At 33.6% G+C, this 17,246-nt stretch overlaps 2 long non-coding RNA genes across 2 annotated transcripts; one reads left to right on the forward strand and one right to left on the reverse strand.

Annotated features, from left to right (window-relative positions):
* Window positions 1-1,315: 1,315 nt before the first annotated feature.
* On the reverse strand, window positions 1,316-2,693 carry LOC134261050 (uncharacterized). The gene is made up of 4 exons (XR_009990713.1): window positions 2,487-2,693; window positions 2,197-2,302; window positions 1,837-1,964; window positions 1,316-1,589 (listed from the first exon to the last, which is right to left on the reverse strand). It is a non-coding gene; the product is annotated as an uncharacterized LOC134261050 (long non-coding RNA).
* Window positions 2,694-2,842: 149 nt separating this feature from the next.
* On the forward strand, window positions 2,843-3,793 carry LOC134261051 (uncharacterized). The gene is made up of 3 exons (XR_009990714.1): window positions 2,843-2,981; window positions 3,423-3,517; window positions 3,672-3,793. It is a non-coding gene; the product is annotated as an uncharacterized LOC134261051 (long non-coding RNA).
* Window positions 3,794-17,246: the final 13,453 nt, after the last annotated feature.

Consider the following 17,246-nt stretch of genomic DNA (forward strand, 5'->3'; position numbering starts at 1 on the left):
CATCTTCCTATCTTATTCTAAAATTCTGTTGCACTATATATATACTCAAGATCAGCTCCTGACAATCAGGAGCACATTAAGATCCTTAAGATCAGGAGTCAATACACAGGTCATTACGATCAGCAGGGGGTTAGATAAGAGAGGGCGATTAATATACAGATAAGATTTATATCGTAAGTGTAGATGATCATGTGTGAACAATTAAGTAATGAAGGGTGATTTACAGATAAGATATTTTAAATCGTTACAAGTTTACATATTCTTGATCATATCATTAATGAGTATATATTCTTGATCATGGCATCTGTATTGGATTCCTCTCTCTGACATCTTTTCTTGTTCACCAATTAGTTCAACAGTCATCTAGGTACTCAGGTGTTGTAAAGTCCTAATAATAATAATTTTCAAAATTATAAAAAAAAACAATTTTTAAAGAGGTTTTCATTAATTCTATTGAAATTAAAGCACAAGCTTTTGAAGACATATTTAAGTAACTTAAAACATGTATAACTAAACATAATGGAAATTTAGACAATGCGACTCAATGTCAAACATATGATAGTGACACATCTGTAATATCCATGAAACTTACTGAGATACTTAAAATGTTTGTGGCTTGCTTTCACTAAGCTAAGCAATACAATATATAAACATTTCTTGATTACACGTTGAAGTCCAAGGCTTAAAAAAATAAGTTTGTTTCCTGTAACATTCCCAAAATATCAAGGGTCGGTAGGTCGGAATTAATTTTTTTTTTTGCTTATGAATGGTGAAACATCCCCGGACTGAAAATACCAGGTGTTATATTTACAGTGGACACCCAACATGGCATCCAAAATGGCTGCCTAGCGGCAGAAAACGAACTTCAGAAAGTTGTAGGGGGAAACTGTTGTTACAATAATGATTACTCTTTATATATTTAAGGTAAATGTAAACTAGGTTGACATATTTTATGTCTCAAATTAAGCTACAAGCTATTGTTTTAATTTAATAAATGGAATCAGCTGATTGATTAAACAAAGTTTTGCCATTTGTCAGGAAAAAAAAATCCACCCAGGGATAATTTGAATGGGTCGGTCGGGTTACAGGAAACAAACATAATTTATTTTTAGGCCCAATCCTCACCTGACTTGCCATTCATATGGATTGGTTCTATGTTGATAATCCCATTCAACAATCTTCATCACAACATCTGAAAGTCACCCATCTTCAAAATTAAATCTGCCGCTCACCTCAAATGTATATATAGACTCCCTGTACAAGTGCATGGAAAATAAAATTTTGAAATAAAAATGAATTATCTCTTCACCATACCCGGCCTCTTTAAAAAATGTGAGAAAATAATTTAAATACTTTTCTTTAGATAAAATCATGTAGTGAGTATCCAGCAATGGTGAAAAAAAAGTTATCTCTATAATTTTACATTTATATTGAATGAAAAATGCAGTGTTCCCTCTACTTAAAAAAACTCAAAAGACATTACCTAAAATGGAAATAAGGTACAACTGTGACTGGTGTCTCAGGCACAACAAATAAACACAAGACCTTTCCATCCTTAGCAGCACGCACTAGCTCCACATTCCTTGTTTCTACAAAAAAAATACAATGAAATTTTAAAAAAATGAGAGCGAAGAGTGTTACATGTACTTGGGGGAACAGAGGAAGGAATTTTGAAGTCAGATTAACTATATTTCTGCCAGTGTTGGGACGGATAAATTTCCATAATAAAATTAAACGAATAATTCGTAACAAATAAGACACATGTATTACCTTGCAGTCACCATCACGCATTATGTATAAACATTTCTTGATTACACGTTGAAGTCCAATCCTCACCTGACTCGCCAATTCATATGGATTGGTTTTATGTTGATAATCCCTTTCAACAATCTTCATCACAACATCTGAAAGTCATCCATCTTCAAAATTAAATCTGCCGCTCACCTCAAATGTATATAGACTCCCTGTACAAATGCATGGAAAATAAAATTTTGAAATAAAAATGAATTATCTCTTCACCAAACCCGGCCTCTTTAAAAAATGTGAGAAAATAATTTAAATACTTTTCTTTAGAAAAAATCATGTAGCGAGTATCCAGCAATGGTGAAAAAAAATTATCTCTAGAATTTTACATTTATATTGAATGAAAAATGCAGTGTTCCCTCTACTTAAAAAACTCAAAAGACAATACAGTACCTAAAATGGAAATAAGGTACAACTGTGACTGGTGTCTCAGGCACAACCAATAAACACAAGACCTTTCCATCCTTACCAGCATGCATTAGCTCCACATTCCTTGTTTCTACAAAAAAAAATACAATGAAATTTTTTTTAAAAATGAGTGCGAAGAGTGTTATATGTACTTGGGGGAACAAAGGAAGGAATTATGAAGTCATATTAATTATATTTCTGCCAGTGTTGGGACGGATAAATTTCCAAAATAAAATGAAACGAATTATTCGCAACAAATAAGACACATGTATTACCTTGCAGTCACCGTCGCACATAATGTATACAACTGACAACATCCCAAATCCCTTTCTTTGTTGTTTACTTGGCGGAATTTTCTTTGCCTTTTAGACTGGTTCCCATACATTGCCGTGAATAAGTCCTACGTTTATTGGTTTTGTTTACAAGCTTCAATATCAATAAAATCTCCCGCACATTTACAGTCTGTATTGTAATCTACTAAAACATACTTTACACACAATTTTTCAGCTCAGTATTATGTTATCCTCTTCATTCAAGTAATATGTAAACTCTTCTCGAATGTAAAACGAACGATCTACTCTGATAAGTAACCCAAATATGGCACTGTGTATTCGGTTGAATAGCCAATCATTTCAAATCAAGTGGAGCGGGTCTGCATCGCTATTTTGACGAAGTTTGCAACCTGTGGTAATTTTTTGAAACCTCATATAGATTTAAGGAGATTCTTGTCTTGACAACTGCTTGAACCCCCAGATTGGCATGCACTGCAGGTTTGTTTACGATTTCCAGCCGTTTTCACTTTCAGCATAGATCATTATCAGTACATCGTGCATGTATTGAAACAATGAAAGTCAGGCAAAAATACGCTGTATATGTTATTTACTGCCAGAATGTTAGATTAGTATTTTGATAATTTGGGGATTAAATGTTTATGGGTTTCAGTTTATTCTGTAAAGGTGTATGTCTCTGGAATATTAAACAAGACATGTAGTGGGACTAAAATGAGTAGTTAAAACCGAGCCGGGCCGGGAATTTGAAACTGAAACCGGGTTTTTGCTAATTACTGAGAATATACACAATCAGTTGTCAAAAAACTTAGTTACAGATGTATTTATGCCTTGGCTGAGAGTTTCAACTCCGAAATTGACAAATAAGTTTATTTTATTTATAACATTTTGTATTTTAATTGTGTCCATTTTGTTAAAATCCAGGTTGAGTGAAATCAGTATGCAGATTGTTGAAGGGAAAACATCAAGACGGGGCAAGGAAGATGACAAAACATGACTGAGGATTCCAAAGTTTTTTGGTACAAGCACATTTTTAAAAAAATCAAATAATAAGTATCGTGAAATGTTACTTGGACAAACATTTGCATTATTTTATTTATTTAGTGCTTGACTTGCTCGGGAGTCATTATTGTCAAATGTATTCATATAAAATGTTCAATTTCTTTTGTATAGGCTCAAGCTACTCAGCCTACCATGAGAAAATTAAAGGATCTGCCATGAAGAAGAGGCGGGTTCTAAAGTTTCATATTATAGATGGCAAGTATTGTTTAGATTTAATTTTAAAGTATTCTTGATAAAAATCAAAGTACTGAGAGTACTGATAGGCGGAAGCATGTTTGCAAGTTCTCATGTGCAAAACTTTAATGACACATATTTGAAGCATAATCTTTTCTAAAGGGGGGGGGTGATAAATATTTTGATGGATTGTAGTATTGAAACCAAGGAACAAGAATAAACAATATGTCTCGGTTTTGATGCGGATACATGAGAAAAAGTCACGTCGATAGCAATATGAACATTTTAACATTTATTATACCCCCGCTTGAAAAGTGGAAGGGTATATTGTAATCGGTATGTCTGTCCGTACGTACGTCTAGCTGTCCGTTCGTCCATCTCTTACGCTTTGGGGTACTCATATCTTATCCGCAATTCCTCTTATACCACTGAGTGAAATTTAATGAAACCTTCACAGAATCTTTATTACATATTGCCATTGTGCACCTCCTCTTTTATTTTTTTATATGTCACATATTTTGGGTTTCCCGGCCACAGCAAAACATGGGCTTTTCCATTATAATCATATGGGAGGCGGGGGTATCATTTAGTCAGTTCATTGCTCACAGTACCTCTTGTTTTTGTCAAGTATAACAAGTTAAAATTGAAATGCAAGTTGCAATACATGAAATTTGTAAGATATGGTTTTGGGGAACAAGAAATGGAAAATTATAAAATTTCACACAAAAATGAGAACTAATGAGTAATAAAAAACAATAAATATCACAACTGCTTTTGCGTTTTGTATGTGTACATGTATTAAGTTTTAGTACCAATGAAACAAAGTCTTGTTATAAAACAGCAAATTATATAAGGAATACAACATACACAGAAGACCTTACAAAGATTTACAATGTGCTTGTGGTTCTATGAATTGTTTTCATTCAATACATGTATGGCCCAGGTAGAACAAATCACACAAGTCTTTAATGCTGGTGACAGGTGAGCCCTGTGTCATGATGTTCACAATAAATGGAATATTTTTTCAGGAAAGCTTCTGCCATGGCAGACCCTTGAATGCCAGACAGTTTTACTTTTATTCCTGTGGTAAATTTGTCTTTGATGATTGTATTAAAATATTGGTACATACATCCCAATATCAGTGGTAATTTCTTTTCTGGAGATTATCTACACGATTCCCTTCACAACTGTCTCTTGGCGGAATTTTCTACAAAGTGTATAATTGAAAAAAATTAAGAATATCTCGCAATGTTTATTTAACAAAAATTATTTCACATTATGTATCTGACCTTCAATAAATGAAATCAAGGACTTCAAATAACCTTTTATGTTATACCGGTTATTTTAATATATTTTCTAGGGAAGTGAACTTTACCGGGTACTCGATCCAAGGTCCAAGTATCGAATACTAAAAAAAGTTACTCGTTTACTCGGATGTATATTATTTCTTTTTTCAAGGTACACATTTTTATCAGAAACTTATCAATTATAACTAAAACATGCAAATGGTAATTATGTCTTCATCTACACCTAGCTGTAAAACACCCGTTATCGCCTTGATCTACATTCATTCATTCAGTGAAATCTGACATGCAAAGAAATTAATGCCACTTACATACCCACTTCCAGAGTGAAGTGGGTATATAGATATAACAAAAGATTCAAAACTGCGGAAAGTGAACTTGTGTAGTAAGTTTAGTGTAAATATACTGGAAACAACCAACAAATGAAATATGATCCTGACCGACAACATCTGTCCCCTCTCTTTCGCTAGTTATACACATGTATAACCTATGTACACAGCAGTTTTTCAAATAGATCCAATTAAAACAACCTTTTGTAATTTTGGGTGTATTGTGCATTTGTGTTTTATTTGATAACTAATTTTAGTACCAAAAATTATTTCCAATGGAATTCATAATTATCTGTACATGTAATGAAAAAGTCAGATATCGAGTAAGCGATTATTAAACATGATAAATATTGACCGAATTGACTTCTCTAATATTTTTTTGTATTTGTTTTCTCTTTCAAAAGCCTATATTATAAGTAATCATGTATTTACATGTATTTAGAAAAAATGAAAAGAAAATAAGTCAACAAAAAATTAGAAAAGTCAAAATATACTTTCAAAAATAGTATTCTTTTCAGTTTTGCCATCAAGACAAGAAGATTTGTTATGCTATAAAAATATGTATCATAAGTTATGAAAATTTTTTCCACTTATCTAGAAATATAATAAAATTGATGTACTCACCTTCAGAAAAGTGTTTCTGGTTGTGCTGAGTTGAGTTTTCTTCTGCCATTTAGAGGTGGCACAGGGCAATTCCACAATGCAATCTTAATTATATCCCCTTTCTGTTAGCTGCCTCCGCAGCAGGGACACATGTATACAAAACACAATGTAGTTCTTATGCTTGCGTTTTAATTTCTGTCCAGATTTTACAGTTTTGGCCCATCCTTCAACATACATGTATTAACATTAAATGAGAAAGGATATATAAATGTATACACAAACTCGGCATGATAATTCCTCAAATAATTTCTCCCTGGCATGTAATCATGGTAATTAGAGTACCAGTTCGTTCGATAAGACCCGACCATAACAGCTATCATATTACGATATCTAACATGTCTAAAGCATGCCTGCATAGGGAGACGACATTTTCAGGTTAAAACAATCAAAGATAAGGGTGACAATAAAAGATAGGCTAATCACACAGCATGAGTTACCTTGTTTATTTTGAAGAGAAGGCCTGTCACTTCCAGTCAATCATTGTAAATCATTTGTGCTCCACGTGGGTTTGTTGACAATAATTTCACGCTGAATCGTCTATATGTTAGATTGTACGCGAATGTAGTACACAATTGATAAAAAGAGTTGCATACCTCTTTTCTTCTATTTTATACAAGATTATTGAAAAGATAAGTTCCTCAGTAGCTATGTTTCTGTCATTAATTCTAAACATAATTACCTACTTGAACTATTTTGTCCCTCGTAGTATTTCTAAAGATCGCTTCAGTACCCCGTGCTAATCAAATGTGGAACCCGATTTGTTTATGTTTTAGACATACAGAGTTGTCGTTCGTTCTTCTCTCAAACGTGAAACGTATCAGCAGTAACAAAGTAACTATTCGTTCTATTATTAGGCTATTATTTTTATTGGACTTTTTTACATAAATCAAAATGAATAGTTAAAATAAATTTGCCATAACACACGCTTTTTGATATGATAATAACGATAAAGATTGGGAAGGGGTCGAATATGATTAAGCGGGTTGTATGCCCTTAGTTTAAGATACATCCGTTTGGAGTACCATGAAGCGGGGCAAACATCTTGAGAAGTCGAAAGGTCAACAAAGCATGCAAAAGTAAAAGGCGGCTTCCGCCTAAAAAGGTGTTTGGCAGTTCATAGCTATTAACTGTGATTGCATTGTGTATGAATTTTCAAAATCAATTCATTCTTTGGTAACCGTGTGCTTCAAACACATAATTTTTAATAAAAATATTGACTATATATTTGTCCAGGTGTATAAAATGTTAATCACTGTATGAATTGTATTTCAGCATGATTGTCATCTTCAATTTGAGGGACTCTCACCTAAAGTCCTTTTACTGTTCCATATCAGGAAAAAGTTCATGAGCAGAAACATGCTGTTTGGGAAAAAGGTACATATATCCTAACCCATAACTTGAGTGTGATTCTGTACACATGTACAGCCAAGCTAAATATGTAGCACTATTTTGTTCTTTTTGTAAACTGACTACTGAGTAGTCAGGAAAACCTATCATTTCTTTATGTTTCAGGGATTTACTCTTTGATTGTGATAAGTACCCTTAAAAAGTACATAATTCTCAAATTGTAATTTTAGGCATTAGGCTTTTTGTGATAAGGGATACATGACCTAACCCATTGATTCTTCATATAATATGTCAATAACAAGAGGTCCACTCATCATATTAAATTAATACCATTTTTATTTTTGAGGTCATGTATGAACTTTTTATTTATTAATTAGGTTGTGCATTGTTTTTAGTTTTATTAATCATGGTACTGTGAATTCTGATATCAGATGCCTTTGAAAATATTCATACTTAATGCATAGCACTGAAAATATACTTATAGATTTTTTTTTTCTTTTAGGAAAAGCATTAGAAGAATGCCTGCATGGGAAGAAAAGTTTTGGACTCTGAAAAGGGAGATGTGACAAATACATTTTGACAGTTATTGATTTCCACTGGAACCAATATTCACAAGAAAGAGGGACATAGTAGTTTTATGTTGATTCACAACTTTAAATTCAAGAATGTACAATTGGTTTTATTATAAAACATGTCACGTACGAAAAACATTTTCGTGAAATGTACTCTGTCTTCGATACTTATTTATGTGTATGTGATTTGCAGGATAGGATTTGGGCAACATATACTGTCAAGAATCGATGTTTTTGATCTTATATTTGTAAAAATAAATTGTAATAAACAAAGTTAAAGTCAACTTTTTGTTACTTTGTATATATTAATTATGATGTCCAGACTTCCGCAGTATCGACTTGGAAGAAAAATCTTATTTATAAATTGCATAAGGCTTTATTCACTAGAATGGAAAACAGAAATTATTAACTTTTGTGGTAATTAAAGATGGTATTTAATTAAATTTAAGATCTGTAATTATCAGATTTAATATATCCTAAATATGGTGTTTAATGGTTGTAAATATTAACTTTACTTTTTTTGTAAAGTCAAGACAATGTGGGACATTACATCATATTTAAGTGCATGTAAAGTTAATGTAAAGGTTACCTTTTTCAACTTTGACTTTTTTCAGAAAAGCCAATTAAAGGCATTGTAAATAATAAATTTACATTATCTTTACTTGTTTTGTAAAGCCGAATTTTCATGCAGTGGAATCTACATGGAAACCACCAGGGCATGTTTCCATGGTTTCCTATCTTGGGAAACTAACGGGAAACCACAGGTTGGTTGTTTCCATGTCGGGAATCTACATGGAAACCACCAGGGCATGTTTCCATGGTTTCCTATCTTGGGAAACTTACGGGAAACCACAGGTTGATTGTTTCCATGTCGGGAATCTATGAGGAAACCACTATGTGGTTTCTATAAAATGGAAACTATATGGAAACTACTGATGTCACGATTCCCATATGTTTCCATCGGGTTTCCAAATTTGGGAAACCTGGCTTTTCATCCTGTGATGACTATTAAAGTGATATGCATGGGTAAAATTTTGTTTTACATAACTATTTTCAGGTCTACTAAATGGCAAAATTAATCATTAGATATAGAAATTCATTTAACAAATAGGCCAACATTTTTTAATAAAATGGTTTACAGTGCCGAATGCATATTTAGCTAAAACCAAATAAAAATAAAACTACCGGTAGAGGATATGTTGACAGGACTGTCACTTTCGATGTGGGGTATCGTATACAGTAGTTCTCTTTTACAATTTTGAAACCTTTGATGATTGTGATAAGAGTGGTCATCGAAAAAAAGACGTTCGAATTTTGTGAAGAACAAAATTTGATGTATCTAACTAGCATTTATATCCATGAAACGTTTTCAAACTTGTAACATCTTAAAAAAGATCATATGCAGCACCTAACATGTGCAGACTAAACATCTGTTTTAAGTATTTTGTTGTGTCTTAAACAGTTATAGAATCGATATTAACACTGCAAACAAAACGGATTTAAATGTCGGAAAGGGGTAAGTATGCCACAAATATTGCATACTAGTAATTCCTACCCTCTCAATTTCTACCGTTTTCAACAATATGTGTAAGTTGTAATACTTCTGGAATAAAACATCCGTAATTACATAAACATACATACATATGAAACACTGTAAATTAATACAGATCAAAAGTATCAAACAAACATATTATGCAAACAAAGAAAATCAAGATATATCAACAGTATACACAAATGTAACATGCATTTTTTTTCAATGTTTTTCTGTTTTTACATATTTTTTTTTATCAAGTGTTCATAATCATTTAAATACATTGTATAAAGACGTCATAAGTTAGGTGGCGGTCGCGTGTCAATAGCACGTTTGGCTTTAGCATTTAAAGCCGACAATGGAACCCAAATCGCATTTTCGGCTGGTTCACCCACAATTTGTTCCAAGTATTTGGAATGTCGTTTTCCTAATACACATTTAAATTTGTGGAATCCATCTGTGTCACTCGAAACTGAAAAGGTTGGTAAGTCATTCGGATCCACATGATCACTGTCACGGAATCTAGCTGGTTTTCGACTAATTCTGTCAGACTTTCGTGTTACGTTATGGTGTTGGTCAGTTTGTGTTTCCGTGGATTTGTAGGTCTTGGGTGTAATGCACTTTGTAACTGTAAAGTAATTTGCTGGAGTGGGCTCACGTACTTACGTAATTTTAATCCTATCCCTATGCATTTCATTGACAGTAGGATCTCTTAATACAACCATATGTACACTTGGTAAATGTTTAACAAGATAACGACCGTTAAGTCGATTCTGAAATTCCTGTCCCAAAACCGATACAGGTTTGGAAGTAAATCACACGGAATTCATCATGTTCATATAATAGTCGGAATACACAATATGTGTTGAAGTAGTTAGAATAATCTAACTGTGTCTCGGTACAGGCCCTCACCACAGTTAGAATACGTCCCATATACTTGCAATGTAGCAAATCGGAGCGGATCCGCTCCGAAACGATTTTGAAGAATATAAAATGATTTGCTTTGGGAATAACTACCAATTTATTCAAAACAAACCTTCTTGAGATTGCTTATGCCTTTTATCCCAAAAAATAATCCATATAAATACGAAAATCCAATAAATTCTCTCAACGTTTTTCTCTCGATTCAAATTACCTTCCATGTTTACATTCGGAACTCTCTAGATTGTTCCAAGTAAATGCACTATGCGAGTTATCGCCCGTGTTTCTTTCTGCTACATTACGAATACACGGAACGAATTCTATCGTTAAAAGGAGTTGCGGGTCGTCCAGAGTAAAATAGAATTTAGTTGATCGTGTGGTCTAAAATGTTGACTCTCTTGTATAAAATCTAAACTTTAGTCCAAATAACAATGAAAATTTTAGATTCTCCACCATGTAACAATTATATTGTTTTGAAATGATAATTCCTGATAAAAGTTTAGAATTTATTAAGTCCAAAAGTACAAAATCAAAATTTACATTTTTTCACAAAAATTCCTTAAGTGAGAGTGAATTACAAACAAACTCAGGCACGTCTCAACTTTGACAACTCCTCCCACATTTCATAAATGAACCAATGAAACAAGTTAAAAGACAGTAGTGACATTGGGTTGTGTATAACACTGGAAACAATTTGATAAGCATAACAAATTCAAAGAAACACCAGTCTAAGATCTGACCATAAACCTGATTACAATTATGAGCTAACAGCATCGATACCGTGGGATGGAGAGAGAGATATTACAAACACGTGCAGCAGTGCTCTTTCTGAAGATCAAATAAAACAATTTTCAATTACAAATTCCCAGTAAATCAAGTATAATATTTAAACAATACCTAAATCATAAGTACATCTAAGAAACTAACAAATTGTCTTTATCAACAAGATGTGTTTGTGAAACACTATGCGCCCGGCGGCAACAAAGTTCAAAAAATCTATTTTTAGCATATTGGTCACAGTAAAGGTCACAGGGTCATTGACCTTGGAACTTAATCGATGGAGTATGCATACCAAATATGAAGTCCCTATCTCCTATGGTTCAAAAGTTATGGCAAAAAGTGTAAAAAGCTATTTTAAGCATATAGGTCACAGTCAAGGTCACAAGATCATTGACCTTGTCGTCGTTTGAAAGGATTTCATTAGTGGAGTAAGTATACCAAATATGAAGTCCCTATCTCCTATGGTTCAAAAGTTATGACAAACAGTGGAAAAAGCTATTTTTAGCATATAGTTCAGTCAAGGTCATTGACCTTGATGTCATTTGAAAGGACTTTATTAGTGGAGTATGCATACCAAATATGAAGTCTCTATCTCTTATGGTTCAAAAGTTATGACAAACAGTGGAAAGAGCTATTTTTAGCATACAGGTCACAGTCAAGGTCACAAGGTCATTGACCTTGATGTCATTTGAAAGGACTTTATTAGTGGAGAATGCATTCCAAATATGAAGTCTCTATCTCTTATGGTTCAAAAGTAAAGACAAACAGTGGAAAAAGCTATTTTTAGCATATTGGTCACAGTAAAGGTCGCAAGGTCATTGACCTTGATGTCATTTGAAAGGACTTTATTAGTGGAGTATGCATACCAAATATGAAGTCTCTATCTCTTATGGTTCAAAAGTTATGGCGAAGGTTAAAGTTGACAACAGACAAACAGATAAACAGACAAACAGACAGGACAAAAACAATATACGCCCGGGATCTATCGATCCGGGCGCATAAAGATATGCATTTATACGCATGTATATAACACTGTAAATTTTTGTAAGTAACTTGTGAACATCTCTAGGTCCATGAAGTATTCCTTCTCTGAATCAAAGTACTCAGAAGTATATACAAACAGAAGTAAATAAACACCGATGCAGCAAGATTAATTAAGGTCAAACGACTATGCACTGATGTGCCTTCAGTGGGGAGTTTTGCATCAAGTCATTACTGATGTTCCCTGCATTTGTGTTAGCCTGATAGTACAACCTTTATTTATAGAATATGACGCAGACAGGGATCATACCTTGTGAAAACCTTTCGCACGTTTTGAATTGCATTGTAAAATATTAGTCAAAGGAGCCAGGAAAAATATTAAACAATTTAATATTTTGATAAAAATATTCCATTTACTATTTCTTAAGGTGTCTCAACAGCGGCTGGGCGTACATACTATATTTTTACTCTTAAACTCAATTTGGCGGTGAAAAAGCAGCATTTCCTGTTGCTCACCGTCGCAATAGCCGGGTATTGCTCTACGAGCAATGAGCACGGCTAAAAACCGTGGGGGGGGGGGGGGGTTATTTGTCCCTATTGGGCAGTTCTAGTTTCATATTTTCATGAAAAATGGGATTTGTTGAAAGTTTTTTGTCTTTTTGGATCAAAGCCTGGGCAAGTTTAACTTGATCGGTCCTGTCTGTTGCTTTACAATCCTCTCATACCCTGATGAGTGTAAACGTTTACAGCGTTCCTCATACCAAAGGTCATTGTTACTTTGGTTTATGGTTTTCAAATGCATCTGCCGTGCACTTTCCTCGGAAATGTCTGCTACATTCAGTTATTTCAGTATTTGATGGCTGAACGTATCGCTGAAATAGACATTGTCCAAGTCAAAGGCCCTCATATTTGCTGGTTAATAGATAAATCTGAAATATGGGGGGTTTGCTTATGCCATGGAAAGTTAAGCAAACATTACTGAAATACGAGACACATCCATGATTCTCTTGAAATTCCGGGGGCCTTGGGTCATACTGGGAATAACAACTTCATCGCATCCAGGCATATCAAGTTTATTTGCCTTTTGAGGAGTTCCTTTTGTGTGGTTTTGCACGATGAAATGTTTGTATTTTGGGGGGTTTTCAATTCCCCGGTTCAGAAAATCTGCGCATGCAACCAACAGTGCACATACGTGTTTACAGTGAGCATCCGGTCCCATACCTGCAGCACATTCACACTGACATTCCTGAACACAAGCTTTACATCGACTACATACTTCATGGACACTTTCACTGTACCTCTTACAAACCAGTGCTCATCATGAAAAGTCACCCTGACCTACTGTATAAATCCATCATTGAACATATCTGTTGGTTTCTTGTCCAAGGATTATTAATTTTTGACAGAAAGGTTTAGAATTCTGAGTCCACGCATCCTGGAAATGTGCTGTCTTTATGTTAATCCTTGTATTTTAGGGGATAAGGGGTTATCATCATACATTCTTGCACAGGAACAGTGTCGGTTTTTACACAATGTGCATTCCTCCTATATGCTTCAAGCCTGTTAACAGTCAAATGAAATGTTTAACTTATTTTTACAACAATAAATATACTTTTCAAAACTCAAAACCGTTTAAGCATTGTCGATAATATGTGTAAGGTAACACTAACTACATGTATTATTCTTATTTCTTTCATATTTTATGTCGATGGTAAAAGTCGAGGAAATTCGGGATACAGGAGGAACGACACTTCCTCGTTTATATGACGATGTAAGCCACAATGTCTCTTTTTCACAGAAAGGTTAAGTTATTTATTATATGTCATTTTTGTTCTCATTGGAAGTGTAATAAGCCCAATATTTATTTGTTAAGCACAAAAACACTTTAAAAATCGAACTTAGTTTACCTCTGAACAAGTTCCCATTTTCTTAGCACCGAACTTTTGTAACTCAGCCCGGAGCTCCCGTATTGTCCTAGCACCACAATTTGATGCCATGTTTCAAAATATTTACTTTAACGCGTCTGCTTTCTTCCGATTTCGAACTACAGAATGTTTCTAAAGATAAGCCATCAATGCCATTTGTATAGGATTTGTGTTGGACCGCATTTTCCTGTGGCGACGTCTATCTAAGGTAAGATAACTCACGCCGGTTCATCATTGCTCTCTAGGCCTAATTAGCAGAGTAGGTGCCCTAATTAGTAATCAACAATATCTCCCAAGCAGACAGTAATAGGGTTGAAAGAGCTGGAGAAATGAAGGATTTAATCCCCCTTGGGAATATCATGATTGCTTACCAATTTCATGGTGAAATATGAGCTACAAGTGACGAGTTTCATACTGTGATAACTTTGCTCTAAAACATAAAATCGATACAAGATTGGTATCATTAGATGGGGGAAAAGCTAATTGTTGTTTAATTTTGATTAATTTGATAAAAGAAAAATGAAGTTTTGTTAATTTCATCAATTGGTCAATTACAGGTGTTATACCTTGAAGGATACGGCACGGCCCGCGTTTTTTTTTTGACGCTATTAATCTTTCATTGGTCAAATCGTGCATAAGCTATTTGGTTTCTAACTTATTTTTCCAAAGTTCGAATTCAAATATATTTCTGTTAATGTTTTGTACTGTAATTATTATGAATAAATTATGAATTAGTCCAATTTACTGTCGTTTAAATAAATAAAACAAATAGTGTAAACGCACATGAAAATTGTACGATGTAGTTCCGGTATTTTAAGTTCCTTGTTCATGACGTCAATAGCGCGGCAATATTAAGGCCGAGGCAACGATGTCAAAATTATTAGCCCTTGACTAATGGTAGGAGGAAGAGTTTCTTCTCTGTGTGATAAATTTACGTGCCATACGAACCGCGTCTTCCATTTGAAAATAAAACAGTTGGGTTAGACGTTTATGCCAAATGCCAAGGATTCCCCGGGTCACGTCTCGACAAAATGTTAAAGATCAGTGGTAGGGTTACAGGATTGAAAATTATAAGCAAATATGATCTTTAAAATGATGTGCCTCATTTATAATTTATTACACATTTCAATAAACAATAAATATCTACTTTTCTTGTTTTAACACTATTTTAAATGATGATAGACGGTTTACCATTGAAGTTATTTAAGCAAGAGTTATTCCCCATGACCGCCATGTTGTAGGACAACATTCCTAGATCCCTTCATTATTCAACCAAGTTCAATTTGTTATACTGGTTGCTGCGGTAAAGTTAACAATATTTTTCTTATGAAATTACGTTTGTTAAAGCCTCTTTTAATTATACCCCCGCAAACGAAGTTTAGGGGGTATATTGGAAACACCATGTCCGTCTGTCTGTCCCTCCGTCCGTCCGTCTGTCTGTAGACAAGATTTTGTCCGGATCATTATTCAGAAACTATTGGAAGGATTTGTCTGAAAATTTGTACACATAATAATCACCATATGAAGGTGTGCACCTTGAATTTTCAACTCTTTTTGTTCATTTTCCTGCATTTTACAGGTTTTATTTTTTACTTTAATTGACTTGTTCATTTTGGGCTCTCATGTATAAGGTTTGAGACATAGAATCTAGTATATCTGTACAAAAACATGAACTACAGCTTAAAACTACTCATAAAAACTTCATCAAGTGTTAAAAACAGTTTTTACATTGCACAGAAGATAATGTAATTTCATTTGTCTCCTGGGAATCGGGCACAAGAATTAAAGATCTCTCTTCTCTTTTTCTCTTAATTGTAATTTATTGTCTGTCAAAGCACTTCATTACTATTTATTACTGGATGACCAGATCTTTATTTTCAAAATGAATTTGATATAAAGTTATCAAGATTAATTTGATTTTGTATAATATGATTTTCTTTTCAACAATCAGTTTGCAGAGTGACATAACACATAATTGCAATATATTTTATTAATGCAGAAATAAAAAAATAAAATAAACAAATAATGTTACAATGGAATTACAATGTATTAGTATTGATGTTTCATTTGGTTGCACCTTTGTTTCATTCATTAAGAAACATGATGAGCAATTATATTTCACTGCAAATTTTTGTAAGTAAATTGTGAACACCTCTAGATCCATAAAGTATTTTTGAATTGGCACCTTCTCTGAAAAACCCAGCGGGGGGGTATTTGTATTGGACAGTTCTAGTTCATATTATTCTTGAGATTGTAAATATTTCCCCACATATATTTATGGCATGCATGTTAAAAATTGGTTGCTCAAAGAGGAAAATTAACTGCTTTGCCCTACAAGAATGAAGAATGTTGAAAATTGAATACTCTTGCTATAAAAAAAATTTGTTTTAATTCAAAAGAATATATCCAATATATGAAGACAATTAAACTCTTTCTACATGTTTATAGCAATCAATATTTTAAACTGTACATTTTATAACAGATGATAAAAGAGAACTACACAATGAAATGGATCTCCTAGGACGACACCTAAATTGTGTTCCGCTGAAGAAGAAAATTAAACTCTTTCTACATGTTTATAGCAATCAATATTTTCAACTGTACATAACAGATAATAAAGAGAGAACTACGTACACAATGAAATGGATCTCCTTAGGACGACATCTAAATTGTGTTCCGCTGAAGAAGAAACTTGGTAATGATACGTATTGATTTATTTATTGATTGTGGTCTATTTGACTGTGTTGAACGTAAAACAGGGGAAAGCAAAAATTACTTTTTAAATGGGATTTTTATCTAATACCAAATACCAAAGTTTTGCGAGAGTTGTATATATACTTTAAGAGCCATTCTCTGTAACCACTTAAACTTCGTTGCCACGCATGGTCACCGATTTTGATGAAACTTCATCCATGCTTAGTACTTGACACCAGAAACAAATATCAAACAAAATTTCGTTGCTATGTGTCTCGGTTGCTATGGCAACAGCCGGAAAAGTTTGAAAAATTGAGATTTTCAGCCAATCTAAAGCTTGACTGTGGCTTAATAAAAACTAGAAAGAGCAAACAAACCATTCTCACAAAAACATGACACCTTGATGTCACTTATACTGTAAAGAAACTGTGTAGAATATATCTCTAAGTAAGTGGTAACCAAGGG

This window comes from Saccostrea cucullata, unplaced genomic scaffold, assembly GCF_032062105.1.
Source record: "Saccostrea cucullata isolate Sc308-1 unplaced genomic scaffold, CSIRO_AGI_Scuc_v1 ctg12228, whole genome shotgun sequence".
In the NCBI taxonomy this organism is placed as follows: domain Eukaryota; kingdom Metazoa; phylum Mollusca; class Bivalvia; order Ostreida; family Ostreidae; genus Saccostrea; species Saccostrea cuccullata.